Consider the following 19,344-nt stretch of genomic DNA (forward strand, 5'->3'; position numbering starts at 1 on the left):
TTACTAAGGACGAAAAAGTGCGCGCCTGGATGGGTAAACCTTTGCACGGGCGACATCCCAATGAGGTCAGCCAAGATTATGTCGACAATATAGCGTCGAACTACTGGTTGACATCAGGAAAGATGTTCCCTGAAACGGAGGGTTCATTACTGGCCATTCAGGATCAGGTTATACCAACCAGAAACTACCTGAAATATATCATCAAAGACCCTCAGGTTCAAAATGACAGATGCCGATATGGATGTAAAGCCCAAGAAACCATCCAACATCTTACAGGGGGCTGCCAGGCATTTGCTGCAACTGAATACAAGGAACGGCATGACGCAGTGGGAAAAATCCTTCATCAAGAGATAGCTATCAAGCTGGGACTTCTCCAAACGGACCATCTCCCGTATTATCAATACGTCCCTGACAGTATGCTTGAGGATGGCAACTACACACTATACTGGGACCGCACTGTGCTCACAGACCAAACAGTGGCACATAATAGACCAGATCTCGTACTAGTTAATAAATTAACAAGACAAACAACACTAATTGATGTGGCAATACCTAACAACAATAATCTACGTAGTAAATTCACTGAAAAGATCGCCAAGTACAGAGATCTAGAAATTCAAATACGAAGACAATGGAGAATGCAAAGTACCCAGACCATACCTATTGTTATGTCTACTACTGGAGTCATTCCGAAGAACCTCCTCGAAGGCATAAAAAGGCTGGGTCTAAATGAACATCTGTACAAGACCATGCAGAAAGCTGTACTACTCGCAACGGCCAGATGTGTACGAAAATTTTTGGGAGATACACCTGCATACCAAGTCACCTAGGGCTCGATAACACGGAAAGAGTACCACCAGAGCTCAATCCTTTTGATACCGTAGGTATCTGGGATGAGTCAATTTTCCCCTTAGAGGGAGTGTGAGCCGTATGGCTAAATCTGGATAATAATAATAATGTTTATTAATTTCACAGTACAAGAATTAAATACATACATTTTAACTTTATATTCTACGTTTTACATTATTACATTCTACTTTTTAATTTAATTTTAATATTACATAAATAAAATAAATAATAAGGGATGCGCCTTTGGAGTAAAGTAAAGCACCCCTAGGTCAAAGCAAAAGTTAGGCAGTAAGCACAACATATTATTCAGCCTATCAATAAAAATGGAGGTACGGTAATATGAGATAAACAAAATTTTATTGATAGTAAAATAAAGATGTACTAGATAAACTGCCAGAAAAGTTTAGACAAGTCAAGGTTATATTCATAGTTAAAAAATGAAACATTGAACTTAGAAAAGATAAAGAAGAATGATAACGAATGAACATAATTTAAAAGTCTGATATTAAGAGCCAATAACAAACAATGTCAATAAAACAAAAGAAGACTCTTGAAATATTTAAAGTATTCACAATACATAAAAAAATAAATCTCAGATGTTTTGGTGGGTGTTGAGATGAAAGTAGTTGAAGCTCAAATTCTAATGAGGTATTTCAAGAGTGCCAGGGCGCCATGCAAGCAAAAAATCGAAGGTTCATGAAAAAGAAAATTGGTAAAAGGTGTCATAAAATTTTCCTATTGAAGCAGAAGACATGATTACGCAGAAGTTGAAAAAAAAAACTATATGTGCATAATGCACGCTTAACTTCAGGAAGTATTTACGACCTGAGGGTAATAGTTTTCTAAAAACTATTAAAATTATTTCAAAACGCCATGGAATTACACAAAAGGTGTCACCTGGGACGGCTGCATAATAACATTTGTGTTTCGAAAAGAGAGTAGTAATAATTAATATACGCCAAGATAGTTCCAAACACGGAAAGGATAGAATCTGGTGGTGGCCCAAACTCAAGATAACGCGTATTCAGGAATCACATACAATCGTGAAAAATGCACGATAAAAAGATACAAATTATGAACCTCGAAAAATTGATTACAAAAAAAATTGACAGAAATGTTGTTAAAATAAAGATGTGGAAAACGTCTCTTAAATATAAGAAAAGACAAAATCAATTATTATCGATGTCTGTAGCGTTATCAACGTCATTATCATCAATGTCGTCACAATCTGTTTCATCAGGTTTTAAATCTCTGACGTGGAAATTCCCTAAGTCAACACCATTAAGATCCTTGACAGCATAAACAGTGGAAGAAATAACTTTGTCAATAATGCAAGGAACAAATTTCGGAGCAAGTTTTGAGGTAAAATTATCAACAGCTTTAGACAAGACAAAATTTCTTTTCCAGACTTTCATTCCAGGAGAATAAGTCGGAGAGGGCCTTCTACGTAAGTTATAACGATCCCTGTTGGTAGTGTAGGAATGACGAATTCTTTTTTGGACTTCATCGAAGATAGGGGTCAAGTTTTCGGGCGGCAAGGGAGAGAAAAGACTGTTGTTAATATTTACCGAATTATTTGCTCTATCCTCAATGCTTCCGTAAAAGGAACCGTCAGTTGGAATATTCCTGGCAAAAGTTAGGAAAGAGGGAGAAAATTTGGTAACATCATGTTTTGCGAGCCTGATTGCCTGGGCTATCTTAAATATGTCTTTATCCCAGTCTTTATGGTTGTCTTGAATAAAAGAACGAATAGCTGTTACGATAGTTTTGTTTACCCTCTCAGTTGGATTAATCTGGGGAAAATATCTGGCATTGTACCAGATTTGCTGTACATTTTATCGTTTCATAAGGTCCTTAAATTCCTTAGAAATGAACTGAGGGCCATTGTCAGCAGCAAAAATCTGCGGGACACCGAAGATTAGGAAGACCTGATTTTCAATAAATTTCACGATGCCAGCAGACGTCGCTGAGGACATGGGGTGTACTAAGATAAACTTGGTGAACCAATCTACAACGACCAAAAGATATTGATTACCCTTCTTAGATCGAGTATAAGGACCTAGAAGGTCAGCTGAGAGGAACTGAAAGGGGTAGTTGATGTCCCTGTATTTACCCATTCGGCCTGCTGGGGGTAAATTTGATGATTTACACGAAGCGCAAACTTTGCATTTAGAGACATATTTTGAAACATATTGCCTCATTTTAGGCCAATAGTACAATTCGGAAATTCTGCCAAGGGTTTTGGATACACCTAAATGACCTGCTGTAGGTTCGTTGTGGTACATATGGAGGATAGATTTTCTGTGTGGGGAGGGAACAAAAATTTTCCAATCCGGAGAGGAATCGCAGAATTTGGAACGAGAGAAGACATGCTTGTATAAGATATTATTTTCAACTTTAAGAGAAGGATACTTATGTGGGTCATTCGTAACCTTCTTTATTAAGGTGTTATACCAATTGTCTCTAGTGAGATTAGACAGATTGAGAACTGAAACTTCTGTGGCATTTTCTGGAATTCTGGAAAGGGAATCAGCAACGACATTAAGAGAACCGCTACGATGCACTATGTCAAACTTATAAGAAGATAACTTCATTATCCATCTAGCTAGACGAGGAGAAGGGTTTTTCATAGTGAAAAGCCACTGAAGTGAAGCGTGGTCAGAAATTACGCAAAAAACTGTGCCTTCGATATAACCTCTAAATTTTTCGACTGATAGGAGGATGGGCAAAAGTTCTTTCTCGGTCGTGCTGTACTTGCGTTGGCATTTGTTGAGAGTTTTGCTAAAATAAGCGATGCGGTGCTCAAAACCATCCTCTTTTTGAAACAGGACTGACCCAATTCCAGAGTCACATGCATCGCAGGCAATATAAAATTTCTTTGAGAAATCAGGACTAGCAAGAACAGGAGAACGAGTGAGAAGGTTTCTTATCTCATGAAAAGCTGAATCAGCCTCTTTAGTCCATGATATGGGCTGTCCTTTCTTTTTTCCTTTTAACAAATCCGAAATTGGAGAACAAACAGAGCTAAAGTTAGGGAGAAATCTACGGTAATACCCGATCAAACCGATAAGGCGTCTGATCTGTGTGGTATTCTGAGGTACAGGGTATTCTAAAATAGAACCGATTTTCTCAGGATCTGTTCTAAGACCTTTTTCATCGACAATGAATCCTAGGAACTTAAGAGATGGTCTACAAAATTGACATTTATCAAAATTGATGGTCAAATTGGCAAGTTTCAGTTGTCTAAACAGCGAGGAGAGTACTTTAAGGTGAGTCTCAAAATCTGGAGTCACCACAATAATGTCATCAACGTAGTAAAAGACATAGGGGTCAAGTTTGGGACCGATTACAATGTCGATTAATCTGCACATTGCTTGTGCGGAATTATTTAGACCAAAGGGAAGAACATTAAAGCAAAATACTCCACGATTTGGAATAGAAAAAGCGGTTTTGATCTTAGACTCCTCGTCGAGAGGAAATTGATAGAAAGCATGTCGTAAATTAATGGATGTTATATACCTAGCATCACGAACTTTAGAGATAATAGAGTCGATAAGGGGCATTGGGTAACTGTCCGAAAGAGTTATAGAATTCAGCTTCCTACCATCAAAACAGACGCGATGTGTGCCGTTCTTCTTTTTAACGAGCCATAGAGGACTCATCCAAGGAGTTGGAGTGTGTAAGGGTTGAATAACCTTTAGTTTCAGCATTTCGTCAACACCTTCATTGAGGATTTTTTGCATTGCAGGCGATAGAGGGTATTGCCTTTGTTTTACTGGCTTTGCATTTCCGGTGTCGATGTGGTGAGTATAAAGGGTTGTTCGACCAATAGAGTCCTCTGGAGGTATTTTTTTGAATAGAGAAATGATCGAATCTAATTGAGCGATTTGAGAAGGAGATAATGTGAATCTATCAGAAATCGTATTAATAACGCAAGTTGAAAAATTATTGCAATTATTGAAAAATTATTATATAAAATACGAAAAATCAGAAAAATTAAAAGATAAACCAAAAAGACGGATAAAATCCATACCTAAGGTGATTTTATGTGATATGGAGGGAACAACTAAAAATTTTAAGGAATGTGTGGTGTTCTGTAAAGTAACGGGAACGTGAACAAAGCCAATGGCATCTTGTAGGCTACCGTCAGCTGCCGTTAAGTGTATTGCAACGTCATAACTAATCTGCAATTTAAATTTTATTAATAGATAAAGGGCTTTAGAACCAAAAATTGACACGTTAGAACCAGAGTCAATAAGAGCAGAAACAGAGTCGTCTAAAATACTGACTGAAAGATAAGGACGGTTGTCATGTTCACGAACATTTAAAAGAGGATTTGTAGACAAAGTTCGACTGATTTGAGACGTATGTGCCAAAAATACTGGAGTAACGGTAGAGACAGGTGGATTGACCATGAGGGAAGAGGGAATAACACATGGTGAAGATATGTTTGAATTTAAGTTATTTGGGTAAAAAGTTAGGTCGTCAGAGATAACAGGTGAAGACAGAATTGTAAGTGAAGGTAGAGATTCATCGGTTAATGACGGGGTGCGCTGGGTTGGTCCGCGGGTCTTCCTTGTTGTGGGGTGGAAGATAGTGCTGGCGGGTTGATGGTGACGCCAGTATGGTCGTTTTTTGAACGTTAGAACATTTCGGACACCTCGCCTTTGTAACACGCTGTCTTCCACAGCCGTAACAGAAAATAGTAGCTTCGGATTGGCAATCTTGATAGACGTGTCCTTTAGTTCGGCAATTCCAGCAAATTACGTTCAAAGAACATGTTTCTCTGAATCTTTGAGGTAAGGAAGTGGACTGCTTAGAACGGGAAGAACAAATTGCACGAGAAGTTTCTATGCACTTACACGCATTAATGAGATCAGCAAAAGTGGGGGTTTTGACCATAGCAAGACCCATAACAAAATCAGGAAGAAGGCCTAACCTAATTTCTTCCACTCGCTCCGCTTCTGAAACATGTTTTTCAAGACGATTGAAGAGTGCCTCACAATCGGCTATAAAAGAGAAAAAAGGCTCATCAGGACCTTGCTGTTTAGTACGAATTTGTTCCCATAAGGCTCTATCGTAGTTGTCAGGTAGATAGGTTTGTTCCAAACCTGAAACTAACTCATCCCAAGAAGCAAATGACTTTTTTAAATAGTGTTTATGCCACCAAGTGAAGGCAGAGCCTTCGAAAAGATCTCCGGCGGAGAGAAAAAGATCAGAATCCTTGCATCCTCTAGACTGTTTTAAGACATTAAGTTGTTCAAGAAAAGGGATGAGGTTTGTACCCCCAGAAAATTTTCTTATTCCCCATTTGTGCACGGGAATAGGTTTTGACGCAGTAAGAAAAGAAGGAGAGGCAATAGGTGTAGAACAGAAGTGTTGAGGCTCCTCTTCATCTTGAGGATTTCCCAGTTTTTCCTCCAACTCGCCAAAAAGGATGGATACGTCCATTTTAAATTTTTGCTTGGTCTCCTCTTCCTTTTCATCTGAAGCGGCCATGCGACGTGCTCTTCCGGATAGATGTTGAAAACGATCGGAAATAGTCCGATAGCTAGGAGTTGCACTAGTACCAGTAAAACCCTCGACCAAAGTTTTTAACTCCTGGTACGTTTTCTTAGCGTCTTTGACATCCTGAGTAAAAGCCGGAGTCAACTTATATTCTGGGGCTGTCTTCTTTTCTTCAGTAAGCAACCCTCTCAGTGATTTCCTACGCTCCGCAACATTTTCGGGCACTGTAGAACCTCTAATGGTGAGTTCGTAGGCCAATTCCTCCGTTTTTAGGTGGTTGGGATTGAAAAGGAGAGGCATGATTACCAACGAGAGGATAGTTGTAAAATCTGAGAGGATAGTTGTAAAAGAAAAAAGACAGAAATTCACAGCGGGCGAAGAAAAAAGAATACAACGATAGTAACTACAATTCAAAATTAATTAAAGAGAGTAAAATTTAAAAATAGTAAAGATAGTTTTAAAGATAGTTAAATAAAATTAATTTAGCATAAGAAAATGTAAGTCCTGAAAATTTAGTATTTTTGGGACAAACGGTATATTATAATACACTACCACATTAAAAATGTATCGCAATAATAAATATTAGCGACAAAATATTTTATAGATATCATTAAATATGGGTTGCTAATACCGGCAAAAGGCAATTAAGCAAAACGAACATTTATCAAAGAAAAATAAAATGTAAAAACTAGTATTTTAAGCTACGCCATTAATGTTGAAAATAGACAAAAACAGCAGAGTGAATATTAATATCTACTAACGAATTAAATTGAAATTGTAAAATAAAGATATTTTAAAATTTTTAGCGATAAAATTCTGCAATATAGTTTAAAAGTAAATTTTTATTTCCTGCATCCTGACTAGGACAAGCGCGAGAAAGAATAAACAGGTTTTATTGGGCGCCATTTTGTAGCATTCTGATCATAACAAGACCAGGGCATTAAGCAACACCACACTGTTGGGAGAAACGATGGGAGGAATTCCTCGAACATCCCTTAGGATAATCAAGTATATTCAAAAGAAAAACGTCCACCGTTCCATCCATCAGAATGGTGCCCTGCCCGACTGCTCAGCCCTGGGTTCGTTCCCTGTTCATTTTTCCTTCACACCCATCCCAGAAAAGGTACAGGAAATAAAAAGTCTACCTAATCATTTTTACATACGCTATTTATTGAAATATAAAAAAAAACTTAACAAAAATCATTTTTATTGTATACTGATAACCAAGTTAATTTTCTAAGCCCGTGACCGAGACCCCGCTGGTAATCGATACAAAAGTTATAAAGGTAAAAATTTACTCAGCTTTAAGTCCTTCCGTTACAGTTCCTAAAGGAGGTCCCCAATCCCTGTAGAATTTGTCGTCGCCGGTAGTTAAGGGAAGTCTAGGGCTACCTTGTTGGGCTGTCTTGTCTCTGTAGGGCTGTCTTGTTTAATTTATTCTACTGCATCAGGATATGGTTGTAAGCTAATTCGCTCTCCAAGGTAGCGGTAGAAGGTTTTATTTTCCAGGTGCTTGATTAAAATCTTCTTCCCGAGGTAGGGGCTAGAAAAATTCAAACAAGGATCAGTTTTCTCCCAAAAGAAAAGCCCGATCAGAAATAAAGCTGAGTATTGTGAGAAACACGATCTCAGCAAAATCTCTGACCACGGCGTGGTATTATTAAAAATAAAAAGAAACGGAAAGCATTCTGGCAATACAATATTATAACTATGTACAGGAAATAAAGTAATATACTATAATATACCAGAGAAAAATAAATAAAGTTATACAAGTTTTTAAGCTTTATTTCAAGGAGAAAGTAGGTATCTGCTGTGCAAAAGAAATCGGTGAAAAACTTAGGCTAAAACTAGATAATCAAACTTACCCATTGTTTAACGGCCTACACACAAACACGATAATGTATGCCAATATTGTGCCTGATTTACGTGGCAATGGCAAAAGGGAGCTAGTACAAATTTTTATCGCATTAAATAGCTTCGAAGAGATGTACTAATTGACTTGACGGTAGTAGGGTCGCTTCTAGAAATATATAGTCCGAGGGACAAATACCAAGCGGAGCTTGGTGTAGCGTTCAATCGGCTGATTGAAACGTTACATATCTGAGCTACCAACAGCTGTATCAGCGTAAATAAATTGCCTTGTTTGTTGGTGTATGAGTTGTTCGTTGGTGTATATGTTGTATAGAATCGGCGCGAGGACACTTTCCTGTGGTAGCCCATTTTTTGGTCCCTCCACCGACTGTTCTTGGACTGGAGCGTTACGTAGAAACGTCTATTTTGGAGGAGACATTTCACTAACCTTGTTAGTCGGAAATCCTTTGTAGTTTCGAAGAGTTTTGCGAGTATCCGTTGATGGTTAACTGTGTTATAGGTGGCAGTTAGGTCTATGAACGCTACTCCTGTTATTTTTTTCCGTTCAAAACCATTTTCAATATGTTGGGTGAGATTAAAAATTTGACTGCAGCAGCACTTTCCGGGTCTGAATCATGCTTGCTCTGGAATAATTTTAGTCTCCACATATTCAGCGAACCGGCTGAGTATCATTCTTTCAAATGCCTTGAAAAGGTGGCACAAAAGAGAGACAGGTCTAACACTCTTTGTATCCGCCGGATCCTTCCCTGATTTTAAGAGGGCTACCACTCTAGCTTTGCTTTAGATTTTGGGGATTTGTAATGTACAGATGCAGCAATTCATCATTTTTACGAGCCACTCTACGGTTTTTAGTCCAAAGTTCCTCATTTGTTCTGTTTGTATGTCATCCAGGCTAGCCGCTTTATTATCTTTCATTTAGTGGATCGCGCCTCTTATCTCCTCTAGACAAAAAGAGGTACCTAGAACATCTCTTTCTTCGTCGATATTCTGTTGAGCTCTCACCTTGTTCTTTCTTGATGTCGTCTTACCGTTCATTAGAAGACGATAGGCTATCTGATCGGGTGTGACTTCTGTCATGTTGACTTCCGGAGCAGCGGGATCGTTGCCAAGATTCCGAATCAGCTTCCAGGTATGTCTGCTGTTTTGTTTCATGTCCAGACTCCTGACCAGCTTGCACCACCTTTCCGTTCTGTTGGCGGATATCGCATGTAACATTTCCTCCCCAGCGTGTATTGTTGCTTCTGAGAAAGGGTCTTCTTCATATAGCTGTTCATATCTTTTAATTAGGGGTTTAGATTCTTCATTGAGCCGCTATGTACTCAGTTCGACAACCTCTAGGGAAAAATTTCCGTGATACTTGCTTTACGATTTCTACAAGTTTATCGTATGGATCAGGGCAAGGTTCTAGTTTGGAAATTTTTCCCATTTTGCTTTAGTAAAGTTGAACCTTCTTTTGAAAGGAACAATTTCGTATCTGATTGCCGCGCTGGAAAGACAAATTATTGGTCTCTGCTGTGTCTTTGGGAGGGCGCTTCCAACGATTTTTGCCACCTGGTCTCCAATTCTGTCGCTGATAAATATATTGTCTCTGTTGTAACTTCTGCGTTATCTTCCGCTGTTGAACGACGCAGGCTGCTTTGGATCGTGAATAAGTTTTAGGCTCATGCTTTCAGCCCATTTTTCTAGTGATTCGCCATTGGAATCTGTTTCGTTATAATCCCACGCGACACTGTGACAGTTGAAGTCAAATTTGATTTGCTGTGATTGAAAGTTACTCGGTTCCTCAAATGCAAAGTCAGCGTTTGGTGGTTTGTAGATTGACGTTACTGTACAGGAGTTTATCTGCACTGTGAGGATCTCGGTGTCATTTTCATCTATTAGAGATGTGGAAACTACTTCGATATCTGGTCTGACGAAGATTGCGCTACCATATTGGTCGTGTGGTCTCTCCAGTATAAGCTTCATACCCCGAATCCTTGGTCTACGGCTTGCAGTACCTCTATGGGTTTCTTGAACCAGTAGAAAATCGACACCATGTTCTCTGCACATATTAGACAATAGGTCTTCTTTATCTGCTGATAATCCTTCAATATTAATTGAGGTCGTCATTAAAAATAGTCTTGATAAAGACCATTTTGATTCTGATTGCGTCTGTGTTGTTGGTGTACCGGTGTTGAAAGGATTAGCCGACATTACTCGTTTCCAGGGGACGCCCGATTGTATTCACAAGTGATCAGAATCTACGTGGAGGCTCCTTTCATGTCCCCCACAATATAATGTAAGTACTATAATATAAAGTTTTCTGACTATTTCCAGTCACGAAATTTGGATTACAGACTAAACCTTTTGTTTTTTATTTTCAGATCTATTTCAAGAGGGGAAACTTTTACAATCAAGTTCCGGTAAATTTACTGATCATTTAAGTTACAATATTTTTTGTTATTTAATAACAAAATATTTCAATATTTCAACATGGTTTGGGCACTGGGATAGGGTAGGGAGATTATTTTAGAGATTGAGATTGAAAAAAATAATATAATAAATTCATTAGGAAAAAAAGAATGGGAGGACAGCAATCCAAGCTTCAAGTATAAGTATAAAACAAAAAATTGGTGTAAATTCCAATTATATTTGGAATCAAATTTGGACTCGTCGATAGCAGCTCAACCCGAATGGTTCTAATTTGTTAAGCATTGTGATTTTTAACGTCCATGTCTCATAACCATACAATAAGAAACACCACACATCACATTTCAGGACCTTCCTGTGAATATTCATCGACAGATTTCTGTTACATAGTACTGGTTTCTAGGCCATAAAAGCTTTACGTGATATTTCGATCTTGGTTATTATCTCTTTATCAGAGTCAGTATTTACCAGCTGCCAAGATATTTAAAATGGTTTACCCGTTCTATCTCCTCTCCACTAGAAGAAAGCAGACCTTGATCTATTATCAATCTTTCCGACTGGCATCCACTTTGTCTTTGAAATATTGATTTTAAGGCTTCTCCGATAACTTCTTGCTTCACTGACTAGATTTACTAATGTCTGGAGGTCTTTTAAATTTTCTGCAAGAATGGCTGCTATACATGGTATAATTCACAGTGCTAATATGCTTAATATTTCTGTAAAGAAAAAATTTATGATGGACTACCCTGTATATAATAGTAGACACATCGATGATAAACTTATATTTTTACATTTTTATGAAATATAGTTATCTAAAAGTATAAGATAAAGACATCTACAATATCCAATAGAACAATTTTATTGGAGTAATTTAGAAGTTGGCAGTTAGCAAGCAGGAAAATTAAAAAGCTCTAAAAAGACTATTAAATCACTGTGAAATATGAACGGCGTAAGCTTCAGTTTGAAATCTAATTATATTTCTTTGGTAGCCAATTAAATCAAAGAGTGGTGATTAAAGCACGTAGCTATTATCCTCTCGTTACATTCATACTTTCTAATTGACGGCTAAACGGCTTCTTCATTACCAGTATATCTCTCGGTATGTGTTTTTTGTTACTAGGGTTATCAAAATTTAATTTTTACAAAACGGTACTTTAATCAAACATAGGTAGAAAAGAACTTTAGACAAAAGAGCCGAAATTATAAATGAGATAAAAACTAGAAAGATGGAATACTTGGGGCACATTATGAGGAGTGAAAAGTACGAACTTTTAAGAAATAATATGCAGGGAAAAATTAAGGACAAAAGAAGTGTGGTAAGAAGAAAAATATCGTGGCTTCGCAATCTACGTGAATGGTTCGGGTGTAGTTCGATTGAATTTTTTAGGAGCACTGCTAACAAAGCCGCAGTGGCCATGAGGATTTTCAATCTCCACTAGGAGTGGCACGTGAAGAAGAAGAAGGTAGAAAAGAAGAAGAAGGGTAAACATGTATTTTGAAGTATACATTGTATCGTCTATACAAGATTTTACTTACTAAAACGAAGCAGAGGAAGGCCCCAAACGAGATGGGCAGATGATATCAAGAAGCACGTGGGCTCTAGGTGGATATCTGTAGCAACAGACAGAGAAGAATGGAAAAGGATTGGGGATGCCTATGTCCAACGATGGACTGAAGAAGGCTTAAATTAGAGATCTTTGTTTAAGTGGCCAAACTTCACTGCCATATTATGTGATTACACTCTTAAGTATGGTATTGCATATTATAAGCTGTTTGTTCGCTTTAGATATTGTGTGCTCCCACAGAATGCCGTTCATTATGGATATGGATTTTCTGCCCTGTACTTTTCTGTATAGCAGCATCGAGTGTTCCATATTGAGTTATCTTAATGCCCAGGAAGTTTTATTTATCACAGTGTTTAATTTCTTTCCCATCATCTAATGTAACGGACTGATTTGTCCCTCCAATGCACATGGCTTCAGTTTTCTTAATGTTGACTTCGATACCCCATTTGTTATATTCTTCTATTAGCTTTCGCGTCATGTAACTCAAGTCGTCATGATCCTGAGTAATCAGAATTTGGACATCAGCGAAACATAAAGTGTATTGTGTTGGCTCGTCATTGAGAGGGATTTCCATGACATTAAATTTTCTTTTCCACAGCTTGAGTGCGTGTTCCAGATAAATTTTGAAAAGGGTAGGCGAAATACTGCAACCCTGTTTCAATCGTTTCGTGACCTTAAATCCCTCAGACATCCTTGATCCAGTTTTAATGTTTGCAGTCTTTCCATTATACAGACTTTGGACTGCTTTGATAAGACCATTGTGTTGGGATACACAACACCTCAGTAAACATCTTCTTAAGACAAACTCTTTAATAATTAAATGCTCGTGGTAAAAACAAATATGTTTGTTTTTAATAAATACGATTAACCTAGATTACCACATCGATACATGCTAGTATTTAATACAAGGTCAAGTTGCAATAATAATCAATGTATGTTTGTTAGCAGTCATAATTTTGAATCACTCTCACTTTTGCTTACCAAAACATAAAACAAAACAATCGACCTTTAATTATACCTTCACGGGGAACAGATAAATCAATTAGTAGTTGAGATTCCAGCGAGTAACATCACATTAAGCAAATAATATACCACCAGCTACTTACCGTTAAATACTCCACGTATAAATAAATGTATTAACTGTGAGAGTTATTTACTACATCAACCCTTATGGTCGGGGGTAACCAACCCCTAATTATCTAAGGTGGCTCAGAAGCCAGGAGCCACCATATGGCGATCCAAGACCAGGCGAGAACGTAAGGACTGGTAAACTAGAACGAGAAATGGGAAAACACGTCAATGTTCTTGCACCTCGACCACCCTAGATAGCAGCGGGGTGCCCACATAAAAAGGATGGAGATATCAGGCCCGAGACGGAGATGATTATGGTATGGAAAATGGAATGGTATGGAGATGGAACTTCGTGTGGACAATGGACAATGGACAATGCTATGGAACGTGCAGCGGGGACTTTTTGGTGATACGAACACAGACGTGTAAAAGTGGTAAGTCCATATTAGCTATTTTTATGGTATTTCCTGATTCGTATAATAATTAAGTATTTTATGATATTAGTCCTGATTCGTATAATATAAAGTATAAAGTATAAAGTAATATTAACGTAATTATAATTTAAGATGCACATAACCTTTTAAGTTTTACCTATTTTTATTTAACTATTCTATTTTTAATTACCTTATTGGTATTATAAGGAATTTTTTTTAACCCTGATATTAGTTATTATAGGACGCAATGAGACAATCTTTATATGATTTTTATATATTTACCAACATATATTTTATCTTTACTGACTTTTTATCCATTTATTATTTTACCTACTGATTTTTATTACATTTTTATTGGTTTACTGATTTTTATGGTGATTTATATTGATTGATATAATGATTTTTTATGGCAATTTGCTATATCTTTACTATTTTTGACATATTATTTTACATACATATATATTTACTATACCTCGTAAGACTGTCAAATTTATGCGTTCGTTAGGGGTACAGGAATAAGGAAAATTATGAATAAATGAGTAGCAACAAAGTTACTTGGGAAGACTTCATCAAAATAGTTGAGGAGATTACGCAAGAAGTAACAAGACAAAGTAGAAGGGTCTTGAAGAAGAAAGTACCTAAATCTAAGGATATACAAGAAGAAGTAACGACACAGCTAATTAAATTGTATAACAAATTCACACATTTAACGAAGAAAAATTGGGAAGCGCTATCGGACAAATAAATAGAAGCGTGCAACAAATATTTCGGAAAAATAAGAGACAAAGTTATACGCTCATTTCAAGCTGTAAACTTAAAAACAGTAGTTCCAAGTTCAATACATCAACCAATCGACAAGGAAATAGAGGAAGAACAAAGCGACGAAGAAGTAGAAGAGGAAAAAAGTGACGAGGAGATAGAGGAAAAAATTGACGAGGAAATAAAAGAGGGAAAAGCGACATAAAACAAGATATAAAAATATTAAACATGGCTCTGACAATCAACGAATTTTTGAATATTGCAAGCAAGGTATTGCCCAACGAGTTTAATGGAAGCGCAGGGAAATTACAACCATTTTTAGACGCATTAGAGTTACTTGGAAAAATAGCAGAAGGGCATGAAGAAACAGCGATAACATTAATAAAAACAAGATTGACTAATAAGGCTAGAAACCTGATAACCACAGAGGATACGATCCCACTTATAGTAGCGGCACTGAAGAAGGAATTAAGAGGCGACAATCCGAAAACGATAATAGACAAGTTAGCAAAGAAAAGGCAAGGAAACAAAGATGCAGCAGTGTACGCATCCGAAGTAGAGGAATTAGCGGAACAGTTGAAGGTAGCATACATAGCGGAAGGAATGCCATTGGAGCTAGCGAAAAAATACACAACGGAAACCGTCGTAGCAACAATGAAACGAAATGTTAATACGGATAGAGCTAAGTTAATACTGGAGGCAGGTAATTTCACAACACCGCACGAAGTAGTATCTAAATTTTTATCGATTGATACGACAGAGGAGAACACACAGGGAAGAGTGTTCAATTATAGGACGAATTATGAAAATAGGAGAGGACAACAGCAATACCGAAGAGGATACCATAACAGATACGATAGAGGAAGAAGAAATAACTTCGGACAACGGAACGAAGGAGAAGAAACAGGAAACCAACGGAATTATTCCAACAGAGGATATAGACAATTCAACAACCAAACATACAGAGGGAACCAGAGAGGAGGACGTAACAGAAACGTAAGACTACTTGAGTTAGAAGACAGCCAAGAGGAACCAGAAAACCAGCAGTTGGGGTTTTGAATGTACGAAACAAGGAAAGTACACAGTCAGAAGTGGAATATAATATTTACAACTTCGATTTAAACCTAACGAATTTTGTACGAATGAAAACAGGAATCCTAGAAAACACAAATACCTTTATCATAGACACAGGAGCTGATATTTCAATACTGAAATGTTCACAAGATTTTATGAAGGAACATGTGAAACCAAACACAAAAGCGAAAATAAAAGGAGTAACTAAAGGAGAATTACAAACAATGGGAGAAGTTGAAACAACGCTAGAAGTAAGAGGATCTCGATTTGAGCATATCTTTCAATTAGTGGAACCTAGCTTTCCTATTCCAACCGACGGAATCATTGGGAGAGACTTTATTTCAAACTTTCAATGCATACTAGACTACGCTAACCTTAAAATGCACATTAAAGAGGACAACGATTGTTACATTAGTACAAACATTTTGGATAATATAGATAATGACACGATAATAATACCGCCTAGATGTGAAATTTACAGAGTCATAAAAATTTTTCAAACGCTGAAGAATGACAGGATAGTGGAACAACAGGAAATACAACCAGGAATATTCATAGCGAGAGCAATTATTACAAGTAATAATCCGTACATCAAAATTTTGAACACAACCTACGAAACAGTAAAAGTAGAGACAAACGCAGTCAAAACATTAGACATTAAATTATTCAACATATATAGACTGATCAACGACAGCAAGGATCGGAAAAAGGAATTACGGGAATCATTGAAGTTAGACATTCCAAAATACATACGCGATAAGTTAGTATCTTTATGTGAAGATTATTCAGATATATTCGCCCTAAGGCATGACATGCTAACATGTAACAACTTCTATGAGCAGAAACTGAGAGTTAAAGACCAAACTCCGGTGTATATAAAAAACTATAGGACACCTCATGCACAAACAGAGGAATTAAACCGACAAGTACAAAAACTGAGAGACCAAGGAACTAACAAAGCTACTAAAAATAGAGCACAACTTCTCAACGGCATACCATCCACAGTCCATTGGAGGTTGCAAAAAACTACACAGAACATTAAACGAGTACGTAAGAGCATTCATAGGCGAAGACAGAGAAAATTGGGATGTGTGTTGCAGGATGTTCACATACTGCTACAATACAACCCCTAACGCGTATCATGGTTACACACCGTTTGAACTGTTATATGGCAGGAAGGTTAACCTACCAGAAGACCTTACACAGGAGATTCAACCATGTTACAATATAGATGCTTACTACAATGAGTTACGCTACAAACTACAAAGCGCACACGAGAGAGCTAGAACCTTCTTACTAAAGCACAAAAAAGAGCGACAAGAAAAGAATAAGCTCAAAACAACACCACAACACTTTAAAATAGGAGACCTAGTCCTGGTAAAAAGGGAAGAGAATGGTAAGTTTGATAGTTTTTATGTAGGCCCCTTCACAATAACAGAGGTAAATAATGTTAATTGTAAGATCAGATTGGAAAACAATAAAATCAGGGAAATACATAAGAATAGATTATATGCTTACAATCCGAGAACACAGTGAGTGACAAGTGAAACGGGAACAATGTTGATAACGAACATTTTCACTTTTATTTTTTTTTGTATTTGCTTATTATTTATAGGAAATAAAAAATGTATATATTGTATTTATTAAAACGTAGTAAGCAGGTGGTGGTACTAATAGAAAAATTTTCTTCCTTTTCCGTAGTCAGAAAATTTTCGGAAGGAAAGGAAGATGTGTTGGGATACACAGCACCTCAGTAAACATCTTCTTAAAACAAACTCTTTAATAATTAAATGCCAGTGGTAAAAACAAATATGTTTGTTTTTAATAAATACGATTAACCTAGATTACCACATCGATACATGCTAGTATTTGATACAAGGTCAAGTTGCAATAATAATCAATGTATGTTTGTTAGCAGTCAGCATTTGGAATCACTCTCACTTTTGCTTACCAAAACATAAAACAAAACAATCGACCTTTAATTATACCTTCACGGAAACAGATAAATCAATTAGTAGTTGAGATTCCAGCGAGTAACATCACATTAAGCAAATAATATACCACCAGCTACTTACCGTTAAATACTCCACGTATAAATAAATGTATTAACTGTGAGAGTTATTTACTACATCAACCCTTATGATCGGGGGTAACCAACCCCTAATTATCTAAGGTGGCTCAGAAGCCAGGAGCCACCATACCATGCTTAACGTTGGTTTGTTAACGTTTAAAGATTGTATTTACAAAAGTCGTACAGACAGGTTTTTTATATTTAGAGATTGCAATTGCTGGATCCAGAATCCAGAAATCCAGCTGGATCCAGCGCTTTTAGCAGCAGCGCGGATCCGCAAACGTGTCAAATTCGAAATAAGTTACTTAATGTCTTCATTAGCTTCTTTATTTAAAGCCGTAAGTCGGCAACTTGACACGCTGGCAGTAGCTCAGTATGCTGGAAAGTTTCTATAGCTTGAAAGTTTGCATCGATAAAGCGTTGAATATACATTGATTCTGCGATAAAATTTTCTGCTGGCGAGTGGTCAATAATATAATCAATGAATCAATCGCCACTTTTAACCGGCTATAGAAGCTCTTTGCAGAATAGAGTCCACTTTGTTAACGGCCGACACAACCATGAAATTTGTCTCAGACAAACTAAATAGCCAGGACTAGCCTTAATGCCGATCTACTGGAAGCACTATGCAACAGAATCACGGAACGGCGCCTCTCTGAGATTACATGTACATTAGTGTATTGACAAAATCAAAAAAAGTGTGACGAAGGTCTAAACAATCCTGGTTATTTTCCCATTCCGAAAAAGAATGCAATGCGACAAGAGATGAAAAATTTGTTGACTCGTATAAATATACAGGTAACTGTGGAATCGGTGCAAGAGATAATGGAGGAAGATGGGCTAACTAATCCGGAGCCCGTGAATTTTACTTTGGAACAAGAACTTGAGATTGAATTGAAACGAGAAAGAGAAAACATTTATAGCCAAAAAAAAAACTAGTTCTCAAAAAGATTATGGAAAGATTTTGGAAAAGGAAATGGCGGTTTATGAGATCGAAGGAGTGAAAGGCGATCGTTTGTCAATGGTCTATGACAATTTTTAATGACTTTAAAACCGACCAGCACAGAAGCCAGAAGGGCTTCCTCCGCTACTGGCAATATGTGCAGTTCTGTGCGAAGTAGGTAATGCATATGTTTTTAAGGTTTATGTTAGGTTCAAAAAACTAAATAATTAATCAAAAATGAATAACCATTTTCAATTTCGTTGCAAAATGAAAATACAGCCGAACCATATTCTAGTCCAATCAGAGAGTGCATCAAGCACCTCTACCGGTTTCGAAACTTATTAGTCTCTCATCAGGAGGCACATATGCTGCTCTCCCTGATCCAACCAAAACAAAACCCCAGTGTGCAGTCCCGGATTGCAACGAACGAAATGGCATAGATGCCCTAGCGGCAACTGCTACAACAAGACTAAGTTTTCACTCTAATGGCATATAAAACAACATAATGCTATTCTACACCCCACCAGAATGAAAACAATGGGAACCTTCTCTGGTTACACCTCCGAGGCTTCTACAATATGCAAGCCATACGGATGCTGAGACTAAGGAAGATGAGGGAATTCTACAATTTACAATTCACGTCCCATCTGCTCTACCGCGCTGAGCACCAACAAAATTACGACTTAATATCTACATAAATATTACAAATACAGGTTGAAGCAACGATTTTTTGCCGATTCTCAAACTAATGTTTTTTTTTATTAACCCCACATTTATTACAATCTATCT

This window comes from Diabrotica virgifera, chromosome 10 (genome assembly GCF_917563875.1).
Source record: "Diabrotica virgifera virgifera chromosome 10, PGI_DIABVI_V3a".
NCBI classification, from domain to species: domain Eukaryota; kingdom Metazoa; phylum Arthropoda; class Insecta; order Coleoptera; family Chrysomelidae; genus Diabrotica; species Diabrotica virgifera.